Source organism: Ochotona princeps, chromosome 3, assembly GCF_030435755.1.
Source record: "Ochotona princeps isolate mOchPri1 chromosome 3, mOchPri1.hap1, whole genome shotgun sequence".
In the NCBI taxonomy this organism is placed as follows: domain Eukaryota; kingdom Metazoa; phylum Chordata; class Mammalia; order Lagomorpha; family Ochotonidae; genus Ochotona; species Ochotona princeps.
The window spans coordinates 59259204-59284605 of record NC_080834.1 but is presented as its reverse complement, the minus strand read 5'-3'; the positions used below and the strand labels follow the sequence as shown (position 1 = coordinate 59284605).

Genomic DNA, 25402 nt, shown 5'->3' with positions numbered 1-25402 from the left:
CAACTATATGCTGCTTGCAAGAAACGCATCTAACCAGAAGAAACTTCAGGAAACTCAAAGTGAAAGGATGGAAACAAATATTCCATGCCAATGGACAAGAAAAAAAGGCTGGCGTGGCAGTCCTATTCTCAGATGATACGGACTTCAAAGTAACAAACGTCAAAAAGGACAGGGAAGGGCGCTACATCTTCTTGAAAGGGAGGATCCAACAAGAACCAATCGCAATTCTTAACATATATGCTCCTAGCCCGGATGCACCCAGCTATGTGAAACAACTACTTTTGGACTTAAAGGGAGACATAGATGAACATACGATAATTCTGGGAGATCTGAACACCCCACTAACACCAATAGATAGATCAACGCAGCAAAAGCTCAACAGAGAAGCCACAGAACTCACACAAACAATAGAACAACTGGACCTAGTAGACATCTATAGAATATTTCATCCTAAGGCCACAGACTACACCTTCTTCTCAGCAGTGCATGGTACCTTCTCCAGGATAGACCACATAATAGGACACAAAGCAAGTTTAACTAACTACAAAAATATCAGAATCATACCATGTACCTTCTCAGACCATCACGGAGTGAAACTGGAAATCAACAACTCAAAATGTCCCAGGAAACATGTAAACTCCTGGAGGCTGAACAATATGCTACTAAACGAACAATGGGTTAGAGAAGAAATTAAAGACGAGATCAAAAAATTTATGGAAACCAACGAAAACCCAGATACAAATGTCCAAAACTTATGGGACACCGCCAAAGCAGTGTTACGTGGTAAGTTTATTGCAATTAGCGCGCACGTCAAAGCTCAAGAAAGGCAACAAATGCAGGAATTAAGCACACACCTCCAGGAACTGGAAAAGCAACAGCAGAAGGACCCCACAAACAAGAAGAAACAAGAAATTATCAAAACAAGACAAGAACTAAATCAGAAAGAAATTTAAAAAACCATTCAGAAAATAAATGAATCAAAAAGCTGGTTCTTTGAGAGGATAAACAAAATAGATACCCCACTGGCCCGATTGACAAAGAAAAAACAAGACAAAGCAAGAATTAGCAGCATCAAAGATGAAAAAGGCAACATGACAACAGACACTACTACCATTAAGGAAATAATTAGAAATTATTACAAAGAACTATACGCCAACAAATCCGATAACCACTTGGAAATGGAAAGATTCTTAGAATCCCACCACTTACCAAAACTCACCCCAGAAGCAACAGAAGACCTGAATAAACCCATTACCGAATCAGAAATAGAATCAGTGATTAAAGAGCTCCCAACAAAGAAAAGCCCAGGCCCAGATGGTTTTACCACAGAATTCTACAAAACATTCCAACCAGAGCTAACCCCAATCCTTTACAAGCTCTTCAAAACAATAGAAAAGGAAGCAGTTCTTCCAAACTCATTCTATGAAGCCAATATCACCTTAATCCCCAAACCGAATAGAGAATTAACAGAGAAGGAAAACTACAGACCGATCTCCCTGATGAACGTTGACGCTAAGATTCTCAATAAAATCCTAGCCAATAGAATACAAAAAAACATCAGACAGATCATCCATCCAGACCAAGTAGGTTTCATCCAGGGAATGCAGGGATGGTTCAACATAAGAAAATCCATAAATGTGATACATCACATCCAAAAACTGAAAAACAAAAACCATATAATAGTATCAATAGATGCAGAAAAAGCCTTCGACAAAATTCAACACCACTTCATGTTAAAAACCCTAACCAGGGTGGGGATAGAAGGAACAATCTACAACATAATCAAAGCAATATATGAAAAACGCAATGCCAGCATCATACTAAATGGAGAAAAACTGGATCCCTTCCCACTGAGATCTGGAATAAGACAAGGCTGCCCACCATCACCACTGCTATTCAATATAGTCCTAGAGGTACTTGCAGAAGCCATAAGACAAGACAAAGAAATCAAAGGAATCCAAATTGGAAATGAAGAAGTCAAGCTTTCACTATTCGCAGACGACATGATTCTCTACATAGAAGAACCAAAAAACTCAATACAAAGACTCCTAGAACTCATACGAGAATTTGGGAGAGTGGCAGGATACAAAATTAATGAACAAAAATCAATAGGCATGGTGTATGCAAATGACCGCAAGATGGAAGAAGATCTAACCAACAAGCTACCATTCAAAATAACAGAGAAAAGCATGAAATATCTGGGAATAAATTTAACCAAAAGCGTAGATGACCTTTATGAAGAAAACTACAAAACACTCAAAAAACAAATAGAACAAGACCTCGAAAGATGGAACAACATCCCATGCTCCTGGATAGGCAAAATTAATATCATCAAAATGTCTATACTACCAAAAGCAATATATACATTCAATGCAATCCCAATCAAATTACCCACAGCATTCTTCATCGAACTGGAAAAAATAATACACAGATTCATCTGGAAGCACAAAAAACCACGGATATCTAGAACCACTCTGAAGAACAGGCACTTAACAGGGGGAATCACAGTACCGGATCTATGAACATACTATAGGGCAGTGGTCATCAAAACAGCCTGGTACTGGCACAAAGATAGAGAGGAAGATCAGTGGAGCAGAATAGAAACAACAGATGGAAACCCACACAAATACAGTCAATTAATCTTTGACAAAAAGACAGACAACAACCCAAGTAAATGGAAAGGTCTGTTCAATAAATGCTGTTGGGACAACTGGTTGATAGCCTGCAGAAACAAAAAGATAGACCCACATCTCTCACCATACACCAAGATCGAATCTAAATGGATAAAAGACCTAAACCTACATCCAGAAACCTTCAAACTTTTGGAAGAAAATGTTGGAAACACACTGCAACACTTAGGGGTAGGCCCTCACTTCCTAAAAAAGACTCCAAATGCAGTAGAAATTGAGACCAAAATAAACAATTGGGACCTCATCAAACTAAGAAGCTTCTGTACAGCTAGAGAAACAATCAACAAAGTAAAAAAACAACCTACAGAATGGGAGAAGATCTTTGCACACTACATAGGAGATAGAGGGCTGATCTCCAGAATATACAAAGAGCTACAGAGAAACCAAAACAACAGAACAAACAAACTGCTCAAGAAATGGGCACGGGAAATGGGCAGATATTTCACAAAAGAACAAACAGAAATGGCAAACAAACATATGAAAAAATGCTCAAGTTCCTTGGCAATAAGGGAAATCGAAATGAAGACAACAATGAGGTACCACCTAACTCCAGTAAGGATGGCACACATACATAATACCACCAACACTTGCTGGCGAGGCTGTGGGGAAAAGGGAACCCTTCTCCACTGCTGGTGGGACTGCAGACTTGTACAGCCTCTATGGGAATCAGTTTGGCAAATACTCAAACAACTGAAAATCAGCATACCATATGATCCAGCAATAGCACTCCTAGGGATATATCCAAAACATCTCCTACACAAGAAACCAACATGCATGCCTATGTTCATAGCAGCACAATCTACAATCGCAAAAACCTGGAAGCAGCCAAAATGCCCATCAATAGAAGACTGGATAAGAAAGCTATGGTTCATCTACTCTATGGAATACTACTCAGCTATTAAAAAAAACGAAATGCAGTTCTTTGTGGTCAAATGGGCCCGACTGGAATCCATCATGCTAAGAGAAATGAACCAATCCCAAAAGGTTAAATACCGCATGTTCGCCTTAATCTGAGATGAAAAGATGACAACTTGAAAGATAGTACCTGTATATTGTAATATTAGTGCAATCTCTAACAACCTGTATCCAATGAAATAAGATAACGCGATATAATCTATAAACCAACAATTAATGTCAGAATATTTAAGATCTACATCAAAAAACTGTAAAACCTACTATACCCTCAATACGCTATGTTAACCGGTAATGGGGAGGGAGTGCAGGGAAATCTTTCAAGACCATAAAAAGAGTGAGAGAAAAAAAAAGTACAATATAGCTTATCAAGGTCAAATCTGGTAATTCATAGACAACAGACTCAAAGTGGCACTAAACAACAATAAAACTACTATACCAATGCATGAGGGGGGAATCAGGTGTGATCCTGACAACCTCTTAACAGGAGGTCATGTGCGTGTAGCAGGGGGGCACTCCAGAGTGTAGCAGGTGGTAAGGAGGAAGCTTGGATCCCAACCACAAAGACTCCCAGATCTTCAACACAAACTACTAATACGAGCAACAAGGACTATACCCCAACTGCCAAGGAGGCCACAGGGAATTGGATGCCCTCGGAGGCTGAGTACTCTGAGGTCACCCACCCCCAACCGGAGCTTCCGCAGGGGATGGAAGAAGTCCAAACACCACCGCACAGAAACCAACGTCATCGGAAAGACAACCAGAAGCCCTGAGCGGTCAGCAGACACAGAAGAACAATTAATGTCCTTCGGGACCAGGGAGGAGAGCTTTCTCTGGTCCGAGCCTGGCTCCACCTCTGGACCCCCGCCCTCCCTCGCAGTGACCATCGGGATCGCTTCAAAAACCCCTCACAGCAAACAAACAATCATACAAACTAAAAAAAAAAAAAAAAAAAAAAACAAACTCTAAAATAAATAGACAAACAACAAAAAGTAGAGCTTGAAATCTGACAGGAAAGAGCTGGCATGGATTGGCTCATGCCTTGCTGGGTGGGACACAAAGATTAGTCACTCCTCACCATGGTGTTGAGGATTTTCCTGCACACCCCCCCCCCCAAAAAAAAAAAATTTCTGCACATTAAATGTCGACAAATATCTTGTTAGAGTTACAAGCCAGTCTAGATTATCCCAAAATCGGCCAAGATCAACAAAATTATACTTCAACACAACAAATGGCTAAATACTAAAATGAAATAGACATGAGACAGCTGAATGGTACCCTATAGCCTTTTCAAGGTATATAGCAGCCGGTCCGGTCCTGTATATAAACTAAAATTGAGATGTCAATGAGCTAATCATAGGTTGTGGTTAGGACTTGTTTTTTATTATTTTGTTCTTTTTTTTTGTTGTTGTTGTTGTTGCTGTTGTTTTTTTTTTTTTTTTTTAACATACTGGTTACTCAAAACCATGTCAATTCCATAATATTGCAAATTGCTGTTGATGTTATATTGGGACTCTTAATTGACTGTGATGATATTATACCAGCTCTGACTTCGGACCAGAAGTGGTCTCCCCAAGAAACTGTTCAACCCATCCGGACAATAAGTAGCTGGACTCCATGCTTAATACATGTTTGCAAGGAAAGAATCTTGATTGAATTTGAACTGTAATACTGCATCAAGGTGGAGGAATCCACCAGGGGGGAGGGGAGGGGGAAGGGGAGGAGGATTCCCAAAGCCTATGAAACTGTCACATAATGCTAAATATTAATTAAAAAAAAAGAGTAGATAATCTAATTGTAATATCAAATTCACAATATTACCACATACAGAACTGTATAGTCTGCCTATTAAGGTGCAGGATATCCCAATAATAGTGCATCAGTCACATTATCCATGCTCAAAATCTTTCCATTTTCTTGTTTACTTTCCATTTAGATTCAAATTTTGATAAAATAGTAATACAGTCCATGAATTGTACGCATAATTTGTAAAATGACATGTTCATTACAAAGTCCTAGTCATGTGCTTTGTCTGGCAAAGGTGGTTATGTTGATAGGGATAGACAAAACAGATGTAGTATAGACTTGTATATAGATCCCTTCCGTTTCTATTCCTCTCTAAACTGCAGTGACATATTAAAAAGAACTGATAGCCACTGCTAAGACTTAGATGAGTATCAATTATTGTGCTTGTCAAATTCTTCCAATGGAGTCAGCACACTGGAAAAATTCCAAACTGGATTTTCATTAGTCAAATTTCTTTCCCAGATACATTTTAATAGATAGATAGTCAAGCTTTACCCATGATTCATTACAAACAAAAAAGGTTTGCATCTGACAACATGATGAAACAGTGCTGTTTGCAAAACTTTAATAGGTCATATGAAGCTAAAGGCTTTCCAATTCATGGTAGTTAATAGAATGAATCAAAGACTCAGATAACTGTTACAAAAATTTCCAAATATTGGTTCAATTATCAGCAAATAAGAAATGAAGTACAAACTTTTGAATTCAGCTATATTTGAAATGATAATTATAAGTGCAAGCACTTTTGAGTCTGTAATAACTATATTTATTAACAATTCATTAAGCTGATGTTTCGGAATACAATCTCAGATAACACTGCTGAAATCATTGCTTGGCTAATTGTAGAGTGATCTACAAAGATGATCATGTAAAAAAAAAATGGAGCATATATCTTGGCAAATATTTTCTCTCCAAAGAGCAACACAAAACAACTCCTTAAGTAAAGGGTCTAATTTCTCTACATGTTAAAGGCACAGAAACTATCATTAATCAGGATGAGTTAATTAATGATAAAATAACATAATAAACTGAAATTTGTTAGAATTTCAATATGAAAAATAATAAGCTCATATTTTAGAATATCACTAAAGTGATTTTAAAATGATATAATTTTTGAAGTATATTTTTTCTTTTTTTATTAATTATTTTGCATTATGTGACAGTTTCATAGGCTCTGGGAATCCCCCCACCCCTCCCCACGCCCCTCCCCCCTGGTGGATTCCTCCACCTTGATGCAGTATTACAGTTCAAATTCAATCAAGATTCTTTCCTTGCAAATGTATACCAAGCATAGAGTCCAGCTACTTATTGTCCAGATGGGTTGAACAGTTTCTTGGGGAGACCATTTCCGGTCCGAAGTTAGAGCTGGTAGAATATCATCCCAGTCAATTAAGAGTCCCAATATAATATCAACAGCAATTTGCAACATTATGGAATTGACATGGTTGTGAGTAACCAGTATGTTAAAAAAAAAAAAGAAAGTTCTTAACCACAACCTATGATTAGCTCATTGACATTTCAACTTTAGTTTATATACAGGACCGGTTGCTATATACCTTAAAATGGCTATAAGGTACCATTCAGCTGTCTCGTGTCTATTTCATTTTAGTATTTAGCCATTTGTTGTGTTGAAGTATAATTTTGCTGATCTTGGCAGATTTTAGGATAATCTAGTCTGGCTTGTAACTCTAACAAGACATTTGTCGACAATTAAGGTGCAGAACATTTTTTTTGGGGGGGGGGTGTGCAGGGAAATCCTCAGCACCATGGTGAGGAGTGACTCATCTTTGTGTCTCACCCAGCGAGGCATGAGCCAATCCACGCCAGCTCTTTCCTGTCAGATTCCAAGCTCTCCTTTTTGTTGTTTGTCTATTTATTTTAGGTGTTTTTAGTTTATTTGCTATGAGGGGTTTTTGGAGCGATCCCGATGGTCATTGCGAGGGAGAGTGGGGGTCCAGAGGTGGAGCCAGGCTTGGACCAGAGAAAGCTCTCCTCCCTGGTCCCGAAGGACATTTATTGTTCTTCTGTTTCTGCGGACCGCTCAGGGCTTCTGGTTGTCTTTCCGATGACGTTGGTGTGTGCAAGGTAGTGTTTGGACTTCTTCCATCCCCTGCAGAAGCTCCCGTTGTGAGGATGTGGGGAAAAGGGAACCCTTCTCCACTGCTGGTGGAACTGTAGACTTGTACAGCCTCTATGGGAATCAGTTTGTCAAATACTCAAACAACTGAAAATCAACATACCATATGATCCAGCAATAGCACTCCTAGGGATATATCCAAAACATCTCCTACACAAGAAACCAACATGCATGCCTATGTTCATAGCAGCACAATCTACAATCGCAAAAACCTGGAAGCAGCCAAAATGCCCATCAATAGAAGACTGGATAAGAAAGCGATGGTTCATCTACTCTATGGAGTACTACTCAGCTATTAAAAAAAAACGAAATGCAGTTCTTTGTGGTCAAATGGGCCCGACTGGAATCCATCATGCTAAGAGAAATGAACCAATCCCAAAAGGTTAAATACCACATGTTTGTCTTAATCTGAGATGAAAAGATGACAACTTGGAAGACAGTACCTGTATATTGTAATATTAGTGCAATCTCTAACAACCTGTATCCAATGCAATAAGATAATGCAATATAATCTATAAACCAACAATTAATGTCAGAATACCTAAGATCTACATCGAAAAGCTGTAAAACCTACTATACCCTCAATACGCTATGTTAATCCGTAATGGGGGGAGAGTGCAGGGAAATCTTTCAGGACCATAAAAAGAGTGAGAAAAAAGTACAATATAGCCTATCAAGATCAAATCTGATAATTCATAGACAACAGACTCTAAGTGGCACTAAACAATAGTAAAACTACTATACCAATGCATGAGGGGGGAATCAGGTGTGATCCTGACAACCTCTTAACAGGAGGTCATGTGCGTGTAGCAGGGGGGCACTCCAGAGTGTAGCAGGTGGTAAGGAGGAAGCTTGGATCCCAACCATGAAGACTCCCAGACCTTCACCACAAACTATTAATATGAGCAACAAGGACTATATCCCAACTGCCAAGGAGGCCACAGGGAATTGGATGCCCTCGGAGGCCGAGTACTCTGAGGTATAATGTTTTATTGTGGGAATCTTGACACATAATTCACTTCCTTTCTTTTATTGAGTTTGCTCCTGTTGTCCCAAAGCACAGGGAAAGTTGAATCAGATGGCAAGGCTGCAAAGCATCAACTCTCCAAGTCCACTTGGGCCAGCAGGTTGCTCCTGAATTGAGCAGATGTTTCTGCTGTCTGGGCCATTGGGAACCTTATGGATCTTTATTCCTTCATCTCTTCCCAGAAACATTATTAACACAGCAGAAATTTGGATACATGCCAAATAAGAGGCAAAAGGGCTGGGGTGAAGATAGAGTACAGTCTCATTCACACATAGTGGTCATCAGTGGTTCAAATTGACTATTAAGCCATTTTAATAGCATTTTTGTATGCATTTGCTACTTCATTTAGCTAAACCGCTGTAATCCCTTCCTTCATACACAGCAGAATTTATAAATCTAATTGTTGAATAGTTGAATTGTTTCAAGAAATAAAAGGATTCCAAATATGTAAGTAGGTAAATAAGTTCTAATTTTTTTTCTCCTTGAAAAAATATTCAAACAACTTGCATTTTACTGGACTTATTTTCTATTTTGTAAATATTTTGAAAACAAGGTCCAATTTTAACAGAAAAATTCAAGAAAAAAATAAGCTTTTATTTAACACTCTTTAATGTTTATCATTCTTAGTGGGATTTTAAATGCATTTTCTAAAGAATGTTGTGCAATTAACTCAATGGAGCTATCCCTCATGTCTCCCACCACCTCTCCACTTTCTGGTAAGCTGTTGCGTGCCCAATAATTTTGTAAGATTTCGATTTTTTTTATCATCTATTTCCAAATCCTGTGTTTTAAAATTTTGTATTGGCTCTTAAAATAAACTTTTGTCCTCTGAACTATACAGACTGAATAGAGAACGAAATGTTCAGTAAAATGCGATGGTATTTTCCCCACTGGTCATAGCACAATAAGATTTACCCCTTATGATCAAGGAGTAACACATAAAATAAATTGAATAGAAACAACTTAATGTTTATTCATCTTAATATATTCCAAATTTTGTTTGCTGAGCACCTACTAGTACTGCAGTAGTGCTCTGGTAAGGCACATTAAGTTTACATAAAATATTCACGTGCATGAGAACACTTACATTTGTAATAATTGATAGGAGATGTTTTAGGTCAGCATTAAAACTGTTCCAAAATACACTTAGCCAAATCCAAAAGCTCCTTCAACGGCCACTGGACAGAAGTCCTGTTTTCTTTTTCTTTTCTTTCTTCTCTCTCTCTCTCTCTCTCTCTCTCTCTCTCTCTCTCTCTCTCTTGTTGTTTTGAGCTTACTTTGGAAAGGTCATGTCACTTGGACTAAAGTAGCAAAGTAAAAGTGGCTAAAAATTGTTTGGTAGTATTTTAAAATCATTCTTTGTATTTATAGGTGTGCTAAGAAAAGACACTTGCTCTTAAAAATTTCAAATGCCAACATTCAGCACAATTTCTTCCATGTATTCTGATTGTTCACAAGCTTTAAGTGGATATGATTTTGCTTTGTAAATGTCAATAGAAATTCAAGTCCAGAAACCTCGCAATCATGGCCATGAGACAGAGGCATTATGTTTAATTTTCTACAAAAATATTCTTTGCTTAGCTGTGAAAACATCTTTGCTTAAGGAAAAAATCAAGATGTTGAAGTTGTTCTACCTCAGCAAAATAACCAAGGACATAATTATTCATATTTATAATGAAAGAAGTCTACATCAGGCTTTCAGAAGGCTCAAAATTAACTTTGTAACAAATAAAAAAATTACTAACAATAGCCTCTTTAGCTGTGTCATGGGATTGGTGTGCAAAAACACAATGTAAGACTATCAGAAGTATTATATGCTGTCAAAGAGACAGTGGAAACAGAATTAAAACAAAGGAGCACTTAGATTTATATTTCACAATGTACAAACTGTTGCATTTCTAATTATTAATCTAATAATTCTAACCTGTATCAAGTAATGACAAGTAAATACCAAGTTCATAAAATATTCAGTTAGTTCAGTATTGAAATAATGTTTATGATAAAAGCAATTTTAACAGGCATAAGGGCTAATCAGATAAAGTACAGTTAGGAAAGAGCACCAGTAGAAAAAATCTATGTTTATTTAGATGTATGATAGAAGCAGATGATGGTGCCATCAACTAAAATAAAAAAATGTTGTTGTTTAGCAAATCACTTCAAAACAGGGTGACTTATGACTTATATCAATCATTTTTTTTTCCAGCTTACTCTTCTGTGATATGGCCCTTTATAGCAGGCTGCATCGGCCACTTATACAGTCTTGGCTGTACTTCGCATCGTGTCAACGGTTAGTAAGCAGCCATCTGCTTTTAGGCGCTCTGCTACGGGAGCTAGGTTGGCTGTCAGTTGGGGAGACAGGTGGTAGCTGGGTTGGAGTTCATGGCTCATGAGTTCAAAGAGAGTAGCACAAAGAATAGGTGTTTTCTAAGTTGCTTTAAAACAAACAAACAAACAAACCAAGAAACAAACTTCTTATTATATCATTGGCAAAAAAGAAATCATACCATCAAGTTCAAAATCTAACTAAAATGTTTCCCAGGGAAAAGATGCTGGACTGCATGAGCATAAAACACATAAGAGGAAGAGACCAAAGTATTTGATTACCAGAGAGGTATGGTATATCCAAAATAAGAGCAAAAATCAAAATTATTTTCACAACATAAATGATGCAGGGAAATCAATTTTGCATCAGAACATGTCCAGACAACATAACTCTTCGGGACGAAGAAATGCTTAAGGAGTTTGCCGTGGACAGATAAATGGTATAAAATAAATGGATAAAGCAAGAAAGTAATATTTTAAGAAATGAACTAGAATTGATCAAATGAAGATATTAATTTAAACCAAAACTGTTCAACAAAGTTAGCGGTAGAGGATTAACAAAAGCTGAAAAGGGTGTAGAGCTCAAGGGATTTCTGTTATTGCTGTGATTTAATGATGTAACACTGAGTCCTTACAGTCTTCTTTGTGAATTAACTGGCTTCCTTTTGCTCTAGGAACATTTGTTCACAAATATTTAGTCAGAAGATTGGAAAGATATGTGGAAGTAGCCAGCTCCCATGCTTTCCCACTCTGTGGAATAAGCAAGTCAAAGAGGTGCCTTATTTGTAAGCCAGTGACATTATTATGGTGTGTATTAGTGTAATGCCAAAGTCTTTGTCAAAATTACACTGTCAAATCCCTACATATTGAATGACAGTACTAACAATAAAAAACAAAATGCATTCTGAGACTAAGCATGGGTACAGCTCATTTCATTCTTCAGTTGCCTTTGAAAACTTGTAGCAGATTTTTAGAGGCTACTTATTTTCTTAAATAATTGTGTTCCTCCAAGAAAAGATGGAAGATGGAGTAGATCAATCAACCACCTCAGCTATATGCTTCCAGCGGAAAACTGGACAAGGGGAAACTCTAAGATAGACTATGTCAATCAGTGGACTCTGCACCAGCCTCATCATACCTGGACTGTTGCTGATGATATGTTGGAGCTTCTAATTGATAGAGGTGACGCTCTGCTGGCTCTGCCTTCAAACCTGAGAGGGCCTCCTTAAAAGGCCGTTGAACTTGACTGGACAGTGGGATGCTGGACTCTGTATGGTGTGAGCTTGTAATTAGGGAATCCCAACGGAACCTGAGCTGTGGTTATGCATCATGGTGAAGGAATTCACCATGGGGAAAGGGTTTGGGGTGAAGGGGGGAGAATCCCAGTACCTATGAAATTGTGTCATGTAATACAATGTAATTAATGAATAAAAAAAAAGAAAAGTAGTTTAAGAAGAAATGAGAAATGGCAGTAGGTAAGAGTGAAGGCTAGGGGTGTGATTTTTTTGTGCAAGTTACTGGACATTTTAACTTACAGAATAAGTAAAATCATGATGGCAATACCCCTGGGTCATTGTTGGAAAAATTGAGAAAATAGAATAAAGTCAAATGTATTAAAAAAAATAATTGTGTTCCTCACTTTAAAATGAATATTTATTCCTCAGGTGCTGAGGAAGCTCAAGAAAGACACTCTCTCTCTCTATCTCTCATTTGTACTATTTTGATGAAATGCTACTAAACCACCGGGTGTAACAGTCATCTGTGTCCTCACCAAAACATCCAATAGCACGTTACACTGACAGCAAATTTATCATAAGATTTCGCCTTTGAATATAACAGTGACCCAAGAAACTTAAAGGCATGAAATGCCTAGAATGAGCCTTCAGTGTTTTACTTTTAAAAAGTAGCTTACATATGAACAATAGATTTCAGAACAACTATATGTTTAAATCAAACATTGTTTCAATCTAATAAAACCATTAGTTTCTGTGTACTGAATGAAAGCATAAATTATCACATGTAGTTAGCAAGAGAGGTTTGTTGGTTTATTGTTGGCTTCCAACAGGTCTTTGTGTAATGTTCAATGCTATACAAAATGTATGTTTAAAATTTAAGCAAAAGAGTCCCCATTTTTTGGCAGATGGGAAGAAAAATAGTAAAATGAAACAATGAATGAGAACCAAGTCAGCTTTCAGAGAAGGGCGGTAGGGATGTTAAGAAACAAGTGAGCAGGAAAACAGCAGGTGAGCTTCTCTTTTTACGTAGAAAAATAAACAGGTTGCAATGAAGACTATAATGCATGATTGCTTTTATTTGGAATTGTACAGATAAATTCTTAGGTACTTCTGTCAGCAGAAAGTAAAACTGCGCATTTTAACAAAATAATACAATTATATCATCAATCCTGTCTCCATCTTTCTCCACACATTTACAAATATATATATATATATATATATATATATATATATATATTTTTTTTTTTTAAGAGGATAGGAACAGTATCAAGCCCAGTCCATTGGAATGACCCATATCAGTTCACTTTGACCTCACAGAAGAATCAAAAGGGATTTTAAAATATCTCACTGATTCAGACATGGAAGTGACTGTAGTTCCTACTTTGCATACCTTACATAGGTACATTGCAATAAGATAGAACCTAATATCCCTCAGTTCATCTGCTTTTTGAGTTTGAAGAACACTTCGGGGAGATTTCACATTATTGCTGATGGTCGAGACTGCTTTCATCACTGCTCTCTACTGTACAGTTGAACAATTTTTTAGAAATTGGCACACCATAAGTTACATAATTTGAGGAAACAAATCACTGGGCTTACATACTTCTACTATGCTAAATAATGCAAACTGTGGGGAAATATTTCCTCAACTCAATTTTACTTCTTATTGGTTGGATTGAAATAAGAAAAGGTGAGAAAGTAAAATTAGGAGAGAAATATGCAAAAAGGTGAGAACAGAAAAACATGAGTCTAGAATAGCAAATTTGTTTTGGATAACTAGATCTATTACAATTTTATGAGAAGATTTTCATAAAGAATTTATTCATAAAAATGATAATGCTCAAATACAAACTGAAAATTTGCATAAGCAGATGAAAGTAAAGAAATATATGCATATGTATGTAGACTTAGAAATATAATAAGCAATGAATTTCAGATGGTTTAAAAGGAAATATGAATAAATAATGTATAACCTGATTTATACTAGAGGAACACATAAATAGGAATGAATTAAATTGTGATTCAAAGACCATATCAAATCAAGTCATATTATTTAGCAGAGATTTCAGGCATGTTAGTGATCTATCCTGATTTTCAAATTCCATTTATTTGAAGTTATATGGGATTCATTTTTCTCTGTCAACATAGGAATTCATACAAATAGATACAATCAAGAATGGAATGCAGAGACACTTACAGTTGAATATTTATTTATGCAAGTATTAGAAATAAAATTCTTTCTCAAACATTCCTTACCATATCTATCAATATTATCTTGAATGCCCAAAATATAGTCTTTTATAATTAAAAAGGAAAAAATCCAATGCTTATCCTAATGTCATTAACAAATACTCCATCTTATTTTATTTTTTTCAAGTGTAACCGTTCCATGTTTTATTGTAATACATCAAAGTCTGGTTAAAATTAACTGCTAACCACATAAAATATTGGTGAAGAATCTGATGGCATGTCTTACTCTCCTACTTTAAATATTTCTGTGCAAAAGAATTCACATCATTGTTTGGTAGCAGAGATCTATCTTGTAAATTCTCTAAAAAATATGGAAGGCTTCAGGGATTCTGAGTGTCATCCTTGCACAGGGGCATGCTCATCTTCTCTGTATCGTTCCAATTTTAGGATATGTGCTGCTGAAGTGAGCATAAGTAAAGCATCTTAAAGTCAGTTTCTAGGAAATGAGTAAAGGAGAAGTAAAAAGTGAATCTTTTCTTTTTCTAGTATCCATTCAAAATAAATCAACTCCATACCTTCAGATTTTCAACATTCTTGCTTGCTACTCCATAATTCTGTGGATACTATCACTTTCTATGAAGACACCAATGATACTTTTGCTATCAATATTCATTTTCTTCCCAATAAGAAAAACGCATTAAGTCTAGAAATAAACAGTTCTTTAATCTTTATTTTTTTATTAATTAAAACTTTCAGTTTGATATGATGAACATAAGCTTCTAATTTTACCAATAATATTTCATAAGTGTTTTCATTATGCTCACAAAAAGGAATTTGCTTTTTTCAAAGAAAAAATGCTGAAATATAAGCAACTGGCTTGGATATTGATATGTGCATTAAGGTAATTTTCTAGATCAGTGAATTCATGTTTGAAACGGCTTCTTGTGCTACAACTATATTTCGTCTGTGGCTCTAAAAAGCCTTTAATAAAAATCTTCTTTTAAAATTACTGAATTATTTTAGAGGTAATTTAGTGCCTAATAACATGTAGACACAAGTGGATGTATGTGAATAGCAGCTGTGTGTTGGAGCATGGTGTTCTCATAAGTGTGAGCATAATTCGTTTTGCATGTCAGTGAATAAGTTTATTGCATCATATGGTATGTAACTGAGATAATGGAAGCTCAACTATTAGTGAACTTCGAGGTCACAAATGCACCCCATCCAGCACCAAATCTATTTTTTTAACGGTTGAAATTTAATAGAGTCAATATTCCTAGATGCTAAACAACAAAAATAGTTATAATAAGGCATTTTTAATAGGTTTCAATTTTTGAATTTATAAAGTTATCATACAGTCATCATAATTTTCCAAATACAATGGGAATTACTTGAACTATGTCTTTTAACTCAATCAGGCACCAGTATTATTATTTATTTGTGAATTAAGGGAACTGATAATAAGAGGACTAAAATTATACTGCTATAAACCAGAAAGAATGTAAGATGATTAGATTTGCTTCACACAAATACAGATGGTATTCTATTTTAACATTGAAATGATCATAAATATTACACAAAGAACCTATTGAACATGCTTTAGAAGTTGGGAGGGGTCTTTGCATTTAGAGACTGCTTTGGAAACAGTGAGTATTTCATTTATCAATTTGAGTTATGTTTCTTTTGACCATGGCTCTACAGAAAAGGATACATCAGTTAAATATTTATGTATACACATATGTACACACATCCTTACGTATGCATTTGTATATGCAAAACCGTAAGTGCAGGTGATAATGTATGTCTGAAATAAAACTGAACCAGAATATTCTTGTGTTATCTATTACTAAGTTAAAATACATTGTAGGGGATGGACTTACTGATGCTGAAGCTACACTGACTCTGTTACTTGGCCCTGGTCCCACAGTGTTTTGGCTCCCAGGGCTAACAATAACTATCAGTGCTATCTGAAGTGTCTGTGCCCCCTGTCGTAGCTGTCTTAAGTAAGGTGGTTTTTGTAGATATTAGGCTTCATAATCTCACAGTAAAATAAAACTACAATTTGAATCTTAAATTAAACCACATTTTTTATGTTGCCAGAACTTTTCTCATTTAAAAAAATGTAATAAACTATAAATGGAAGTAATCTGTTTGCAAGAGACTAATAAATATGCTTCACGAGGATGGTATTTTTATCACTGAAGATGATAAAGAATATGAAATAAAGATTTTATGGAATTCGTTGCAAAACAAAAACCACTACTTTAGTATGTTGCATTGTGATTTTTTGCAGAGACTATAGTACAACATATAAATGCTTCACAGTATCTTCTTCTTAAACCTCTGAAAATAATCACTTTCTGTTAATCACTCCTCTCTCATCCTGAGAAATTCCATCATGAATAACGATGCAGAAAAATATTTTCATCTATTTATATTAAATTTTAGAATACCAGTATTCAGACAGAAATCATATTTTCCCTTGTCCAGATAATTTGGGATGTATGTTGAAGTATCTATCACATTTTTTCTTGGACTGCTCCCAGTGAGACATAGAATTTTTATATTTGCAGAAAGTAAAAGTCTAGACATATGTGTTTCACTGAAAAACACAAAGTGTAGTCATAAGTACAAAACTATCTACTCAAGGTGATAGAAAGATAAACTATGCAAACCTAAGTATCAAAAGAAGATTCAGCATCATAAGCCGGTTTTCTGCTTTTAATGGCTAGAGCTAACATCTTCTCTTTAAAAAGGAAATATCCACAGTATTAAAATTAAACAGTTTAATTATTATATTTAGCATACTTTCTTCATCTGATTTACCTCTGATTTTTTATTTATTCAAAACAAATTTACACATGTTAATTTGTTCCATAAAATGCATCATTCTAACTCTAATGAACAGAAACAACCAAAACTGGTGTGGACTCTAGCCCTCAGGCAACAGAAAGGACGCAGGAATCACGCACACCAGGCCAATAGCCCCAGGTTTTCCAGGCTATGGATGAAATATCAGATATGAACAGGTCTTGGAGGAATACTATTACAAAGAAAGCAATCATTCAACTCAACAATTTACAGATAAGTGATTATATACAGATAAAAAGTGAATATTGGATATACAGATAAAAAAGTTTTTGGGTGGCCATTTGTCCTATCTGAAAATACGGACTTGATGGTGCAGGTGTTTCTGTGAGAAGTTAGACGTAGTAAGAGGAGCATTTACTGTTTAAGGTCCTTGAACAATGGCAGCGATCTATTTCTGAAGATGCTGGTTCCTTGCTTCCCTGTTCTGAGAGCCAGATTGCATTGCTTGCCCCACTTTTCAATTAAGAGTGATAAAAGAAGCAAATGGCAAAGGACATTCCATTTTTGTTTATATAACAAGGACAGCTGTCATGTATTATGTAGACACACTTTTTAAAAAAGATTTATTTATTTTTATTACAAAGTCAGATATACAGAGAAGAGGAGAGACAGAGGGGAAGATCTTCCATCGATGGTTCACTCCCAAAGTGACCGCAACAGCTGGAGCTGAGCCAATCTGAAGCCGGGAACCTCTTCCAGGTCTCCCACGCAGGCGCAGGGTCCCAAAGCCTTGGGCCATCCTCGACTGCTTTCCCAGGCCACAAGCAGGGAGCTGGATGGGAAGTGGAGCTGCCGGGATTAGAAACAGTGCCCATATGGGATCCCGAGGTGTTCAAGGTGAGGGCTTTAGCTGCTAAGGCCACACCGCCGGGCCCAGAGTAATAGGAACTTAACATAGGCTATCAACCATTGTTTCTTAGTACTTTGGAATTTCATGATCCACAGTGTGTTTATATTAACCACCAGTGTCGGAGAAGTGATATCTGTTCAGAAATATGCACTGTTTTTCTCTGAGAATTAGCTTATGTGTTACCAAATTAGGTTGAAGAATTGTTTATCTCATGAGCCTGCTTAGGCAGAAACATACACACACACACACACACACACACACACACACACACACACACACGATGCACATACTTCCTGCATGCATCCATTAAAAAAAAAAGACAACATGGCTCTTAGCCCTCACAGAGCACGTAGACTTAGGATTTAGGAACAGGGTTAGAGTTAGGATTAAGAAGCGAGAAGAAGTAAAGGAAAATGTTAGTATTCTAACGTAAAAATTCAAATGAAATATCTGGAGAGTATTTTAACAACACAAAATTTCAGTTAATACCACAAGAAACTCTTTTTCCATATGAATTCAAGTGGCCTTCTCAACTTGCAGTTTCAAAACTGGCCTGAGTTGCTTTCTGCTTCATAAATGTTCTAGTTAGCACTGTTCTCTCTAACCTCAACTTGGCTCTATCCCCCTGATATTTCCATTTGCCTTCAATAGTGTCAGATGTGCACAAATTCTTTGAAGAATACATTTTACATTGCCCCCCAAAAAAGAAAAGAAAAAATACAATGCTATTCAAGCTTGTAAAGGTTTAGTGCATCTATACTCCTTTATACCAAAAAACTTTCTCTTGATTTGTGACTTTTGATTCAATGTGGAAAGAGAACCATGATTCTTTCTGATCATTGATAAAATACTCATAAATGATCAAAATCACGTATTCTGTTCTTTATACATCATCCATCCAGAGAGATGGAATTGGAGAAAAGCCTTACATCACTATTAGGAAAAATATACTGTTTCAGAAATAATTCCAGTGACATATCACAAATGTCTTGCCTATTATCATTGCTTCTTGGGTATTTACCTCTACCAATTTTTTTACTTGTCTTTATGTATCACTCTAAGGCATTTTTCTTAAACATTTCTGTCAAATGTATCTATAATATTAAAAGCATCTGATAGGTAACTGCAGATACAAGAATTTAGGTCAAAGGGAAATATTAAGTGTTATTTCTTTAGTATTAAGCTGTACGTATTTTATTGAAAGAATTTGCAGTGGTTTATAAGGAAACTACTTTTCCCGATCCGGAAAGCGCACACACACACACACACACACAAAAAAAAAAAAAAAAAATCTAGCATCTTCTTTATCTTCCTGAGTAGCATTTTAGTTCATCCACACGTATGTGTGTGTGTGTGTGTGTGTGTGTTTAATCAATGCATTGCTAAGGACATTAATTTTTAATCCACATCTCTGAAAGGAGATACAGATTAATTTGTCAATTGACCAATGAGTTTAAGAGGTTCAGGATGTGCTGTTATTCTAACATGATAATTATTTAATAATACTGAACCAATGAACTGTAGCCTGTGCTTCATTGAACAGAATGCTTATGGACTAATTTAGATTGATCAAGTGCATACTTCCAAGGCTCACACAACTTTGTTAGAAGAATTATTGTTTTCTAATTTATGACAGTGAGAGAGTAGACTTAATCCATGTGAGGAAAGGGTAGAGGAGTCAAAGGGAGAGACACTGCAAACTGCATCCATCACAGTGCACATTGTAAATAGCATCTATCACAGGCCATCAAGTCCAAGCACTACATCATTAGACTGCTGCATACAAAAGCTTAGAATGTCATTTGTCCACCCTTGCAGTACAGAAAATTATCAAAGGATGTGGGAAAACCTGCCTGGATGTTAAAGAATTAAAAACCATTTGCAGGCTTTAAATAAGAGCTTCAAAAAGAAGTATTTGGCCCAAGTTAGGTAAAAATATAATTCAGAGGGACAGTCCAGACATTACAGAACCATGATTTAATACTTCCTGTTTTCTACTGTCAATGGCCATCTTTATCTGAAGAGGATGCTTGCCACATCTGGAATGACAACCATAAAGAGGTCTTCATGTTTCACCCTGTTAAATTAGATTGATTTGGTTACAGTACTAATTGTGCTTTATTACTGGTATTTAAAGCATTGTAAAGATAGTTGAAAATTTAACCTCACTCTCAGCAAAGCAAATAAAATTGGATTTTTGACCTAGAAATGGAAATAAAATCATGAAGTTTTACTTTGTCATCTTCCAAATGAGTGTCCTGAGGGTTAGAAAATTAAAGCGGCTGCCCATGACATGGTGAGCCTTCCACAGTTAGTCCAGGATCTGAGATCCTGGCTAGGTGTCCAGTGGCTTTTTTTTTTGTGTGTGTGTGGGGGGGGGGTGTTTTTTTGTTTTGTTTTGTTTTGTTTTTTGTTTCAATATTGTGTAGAAAGATGGTGTGGAAATGCTTTTACTAATTATATATTATTTTAGAGCAAGCAAGCATATTTTATTTGAACTCTATTTCTCATTGAGCCATGAGCATTTTATGTTCTAGCACCAAAATACCAAAGATAATTTTCTTTTGTTTTCACTGAATCTGGACGTTTCAACTCCATAGAATACTACATGTTCATTTTCAGGACAAAATCCAGTTAAAAAAGCAAAGATATACTATAACACAATTAAAGTACTCTTGTTAGCAAATGAACAACTGAAATAGCATATTAGTACAAAAGTATGTATGGGAATAAACTACACTTGATCTTAGCCAAAAGGCCGAGAAGCGATTGTATGGGAATAAACAAAAACCGGGAACTATATTTCCCAACTAAAATAAAAGAACAGACATTTTTTACTTGTAGGACAAAATCAGAGAAAACAAAGTAACATATACTAAAATAATATAAAGAATCTCTTGTTAGCAAGTGCATTAATGTATAAAAAACTAAACGGAATTTCCCTAAGAGAATACTTAATATAACCACATGATCTTCATCAATACTCTGATGTCATGGAAACTGGTAGAGGACAGAGAAATATTTACATATACATGTAAATAACCTTCAAATTAATATATATGATTGTAAATTTGTAAGTAACCTTAGAATTCTTCATAAGTGACATTTTAATACACAACATAAAATTCTAATCAAGGAAATTAAATTATTTTTAGATTTATTTATTTATTTATACATAGTTAATTATGTTTATAAGAGTCACAGGCTACAGTAAAGTTGGTCATACAACTGTTTCCACATGCTTTTATTGTATTGTATTTTATTTTATTTTATTTTATTTTATTTTTATTTTATTTTCCTTTCTCTATTTAGGGGAAGAGGAAAGATAAGGAGAGAAACCAAACCTGTCTCCCAAACACCTCTAGCCCTTGGATGGAGGACAGTCACCCAAAAACTCCCCAGGGTCCCCAATGTAGGACATGCTTCAAGGGTCCTGCTAAAGGGGTTTTGATGGTTCAATGATTCTGAATTACTGCCGATCTCACTACTCCAACTATGAGGAAATCTCTTCAGAATCTACTGGTTGGGATAGTACACCTTAGAGTGTCTGGTGGCCCAGATATTCAGTGCTGGGTTGTTGTCATCCACCCTTTGTTTTGGTAACAAGCGTCCTTTGCAGAGTCCAATGCACTGCCATATCCTCCATGTGTACCATGTGTCATATCCTCCATATCCTCCATATGTTGTCTACTGTTCTGTCAAAACAACTGAGGTGTAGCTCTGACACATTCACTTCACAGTCAGACCATGGAACCTGCAGTTCTCTCCATTGTTGGGCTTGTGAGTCCAGCAATTCAGCTGGGGGGAGATCTCCAAAGAAACCTCATCTGAAGTGATCCCAGACCGGATTCTTTTTTTTTTTTTTTAAGATTTATTTATTTTTTATTGGAAAGGCGGATATACAGAGAGGAGGAGAGACAAAGAGGAAGATCTTCCATCTGATGATTCACTCCCCAAGTGACCACAACGGCTGGAGCTGAGCCAATCCGAAGCCAGGAGGCAGGAGCTCCTCCAGGTATCCCACACGGGTGCAGGGTCCCAAGGCTCTGGGCTGTCCTCAACTGCTTTTCCAGGCCACAGGCAGGGAGCTGGATGGGAAGTGGAGCTGCCAGGATTAGAACCAGCTACCATATGGAATCCTGGCATGTGCAAAGCGAGGACTTTAACCACTACACTATGGCTCCGGGCCCCCAGACCTGATTCTTGTGTGTGCTTGCCAGTACAGGGTCCCGTACATCTGTGACTCCAATCAACTTATGCACATGCTGGGATCAGTTCTGTCTCCAGCCCTGTCTTCTACTCAAACCAATGAGTGTTGCAACCCAACCCAATTCAGCCCAATCCACACTCAATCCTCATGCAAACCAGTTGGAGCTACAGCGTAGTCAGTGACCTGCTAAAACATCCACCAGTCCCAACCCCTGCCATGGTTTCCATGCTTGCTATTATGTACAGCAGACTGCTCCAGTCTGTCCCACATCCCATTCAGCTCTCATACATGTCAATGGGCATTGAAGCCAAGTTCAATACAACCAGCCTCACTATTAAGCCCATATACATGCTGGTGGATGCCACTCTCTGTTGAGTCATGCCTGCCCCAGTCCTTGTTCAATGCTAACCAGTCAGAGTGGCAACCCAAGAGGAAGGTATCCAGTATTTTCCCACTTGGCCCACCGCTACTCCCAAATTTCGCACTGTCCAGGTGGTTCTACAGTTTGCCTTGACAGAATTTCTCCCCTCCTCCATGTCAGCATCTATCAGCTAATGCTGTGGCAAAGCCCAACCAACCCACACCCACTCTGGCTTATGCATGCATCAGTAGGAACAGTCAACCCAGCCTGACCTTCCCCTGATCCAGCTCACATGAAGCCAATATGTATTGTAACCCTGCCTGGTCTGCTCTGCCCTCATTCCAAAGCTCATGGTCACCAGTGAGAATGGCAGTCCAGCAGAGGGGCCCCATCGAGCCACCTTACCAGCTTCAAACCCCTCCCCGGGTCTCACGTGTGCTGATTGGATGCCTTGGCCCAGTCTGCCATAGTGTGCCTTACCTTGGCATTTGCCAGTGGGTATTGTAGCCTGACCTGGCCTGGCCCACCCTGAGTTCCATCTCATACTGATAGAGGTTACAGCCTAGCCCAGCCTTGCCGGCCCCACGTCCCAGCCCTCATGTGAACTGGCTTGTGTTGTAGCCTAACCCACCCTGACCCATACTCCATTCTGGTGCTCGGATTCACCAGTGGGTGACTGAGATGAACTGGCCCAGCCTGATTTGCCCTGACCTGCACCAAATACATGCAGGTAGGTTTCGTTACTCGTCCTGATCTGGGCTCCTCCCTATCTTAGATCTTGTACTCACCTACAGGAATTGTGTCCTGATAGAGGAGTTCCCCAAGCTCCTCTGTCAGAAACTTACCCAGTGACAGATCTCACACCCATTGGGCCAGCCCTACTTAGTCTACCTCCTGTCCTAGCAGGAACAGTGGCCTTTCCGGGAATGACCGTTCACTCATTCTGATCTTTACTGTTGTGTGTTACAATCCAGCCAAGCCTGGTCCAAACCCAGATACCATTCACATAGGGCTCAGCAGGGGCAAAGACCTATCCCAAAACTTCCTACACCTATCCTGGTTTTCATGAGTACCAGTTGATGCTGGAGTCTAGCTCAGTCTGGTGTATCCTAGATCCAATCCACACTTGTATGCCATAGGACATTAGAGTGATAGCTGCAAGGCTGAGAAAATATTTTATACCCATTGAAATGGTGAGTTAGAGAAATCTTAATAAAAAAAATACTCTCGGGCCCGGCAGCGTGGCCTAGCAGCTAAAGTCCTCGCCTTGAAAGCCACAGGATCCCATATGGGCGCCAGTTCTAATCCCAGCAGCTCCACTTCCCATCCAGCTCCCTGCTTGTGGCCTGGGATAGCAGTCGAGGATGGCCCAAAGCCTTGGGACCCTGCACCCGTGTGGGAGACCCTGCACCCGCGTGGGAGACCCAGAAGAGGTTCCTGGTTCCCGGCATCGGATTGGCGCGTGCCGGCCCGTTGCGGCTCACTTGGGGAGTGAAACATCGGATGGAAGATCTTCCTCTCTGTCTCTCCTCCTCTCTGTATATCCGGCTTTCCAATAATAATAAAATCTTTAAAAAAAAATACTCTCCACATCCAAATAGCAAACAAGAAACAAAGGAATCGAAATGTATTAAGAATTTGACATTGTGTTCTCTGTATTTCTAGCAGCCTTTCAAAAGTTCAGCTTCCTAACATTATCAGAATAAAATATATAACTCAGAAGTGAGGTTTCTAAACCTTTTGTTAAAGGCATGATCTTAAGCTCATACCTTCTGTGATTTTAGCTTATCCATTTGTAAATGGGATATTTACAGTATCTGCTTTACAGTGTGTTATGAGTATGAAGGATATAGTTAATATGAAAGATATCCGGTGATGCTTTTGTTACACAAATGTAGTACATTACCAGGAAGCTTTAAGGGGAAAGCAAGTTCAATGGGCTGGACTAGGGTCAGAACTGGGGTCATTTCCACAGTCTTTTCTGGAGATGATTTAATTCCTGATCCATTCATATATTTCTTTATGAATAAGGAATTTGAAACAGCATAAACATTTCACACAGGAAAATATCCTATGTTAAGTCTTTCAAGTGTGAATTTTATCTTGGACTATATATTTGTAAAAGTTTCTTCATTATACTGAAGATTTGGAGTTTGAACATAAGCAATGTGATTCCACCTTATGTAAATAAAAATTGCTTTTTGTTGTGACATATTAAGTTATAATCATTTTATAGCAAATTCTTTACCCACCTGTTCCTTATACAGATTATGCTTATTTATGATGCATTTATAATTAAAGAAATTTTATTTTTCTATCACTGTTTGATTCTTATCTGCTAATGGTAGTAATTCTTTATGAATAAATTTTTCTGTGACATGACTTTCATTTTAAATTACATGTTGGCATGGAGAAGGATAAAGTATAATTCAATGAATTGCTATTTTCTTTAGTAAAAATAGTGCCAAAAATTTTTTCAATATTTTGAAAATGTTCATGGTACAATATTTCAGAAAAATAAAAAGATAAAATTTGCATAAGCAGTTGGCATTTAAATTTTAATATGATGCATTAAAAGAAAAGAAACTTGCTAATATGATGATGGCAAAGAGCTATGACTGATGAGATTATTTTATTCACTTTTTTCTTTTCCTCCATTTGTATTATAAATTATGTTATCACATAAAATTCCAATTAAAATAGTTAGGTTCTGCCACTAGATCCAAAGTTACAGCTTTCCCTCTAATCCATCAGCATGGTACAATTATGCAGTCAGCTCTACATCAGATAC

The 25402-nt window shown here is 37.2% G+C and overlaps 1 protein-coding gene, 1 non-coding gene and 1 pseudogene across 2 annotated transcripts in view; all 3 read right to left on the bottom strand.

Moving 5' to 3' along the window:
• CADM2 (cell adhesion molecule 2) overlaps window positions 1-25402 on the bottom strand; it is a 344096-nt gene that overhangs the window by 216247 nt on the left and 102447 nt on the right. The window lies entirely within an intron of this gene.
• On the bottom strand, window positions 14684-14790 carry LOC118758939 (U6 spliceosomal RNA). Its single transcript, XR_004995888.2, has one exon. It is a non-coding gene; the product is annotated as a U6 spliceosomal RNA (small nuclear RNA).
• Window positions 20684-20810, bottom strand: LOC131479941 (U2 spliceosomal RNA; annotated as a pseudogene).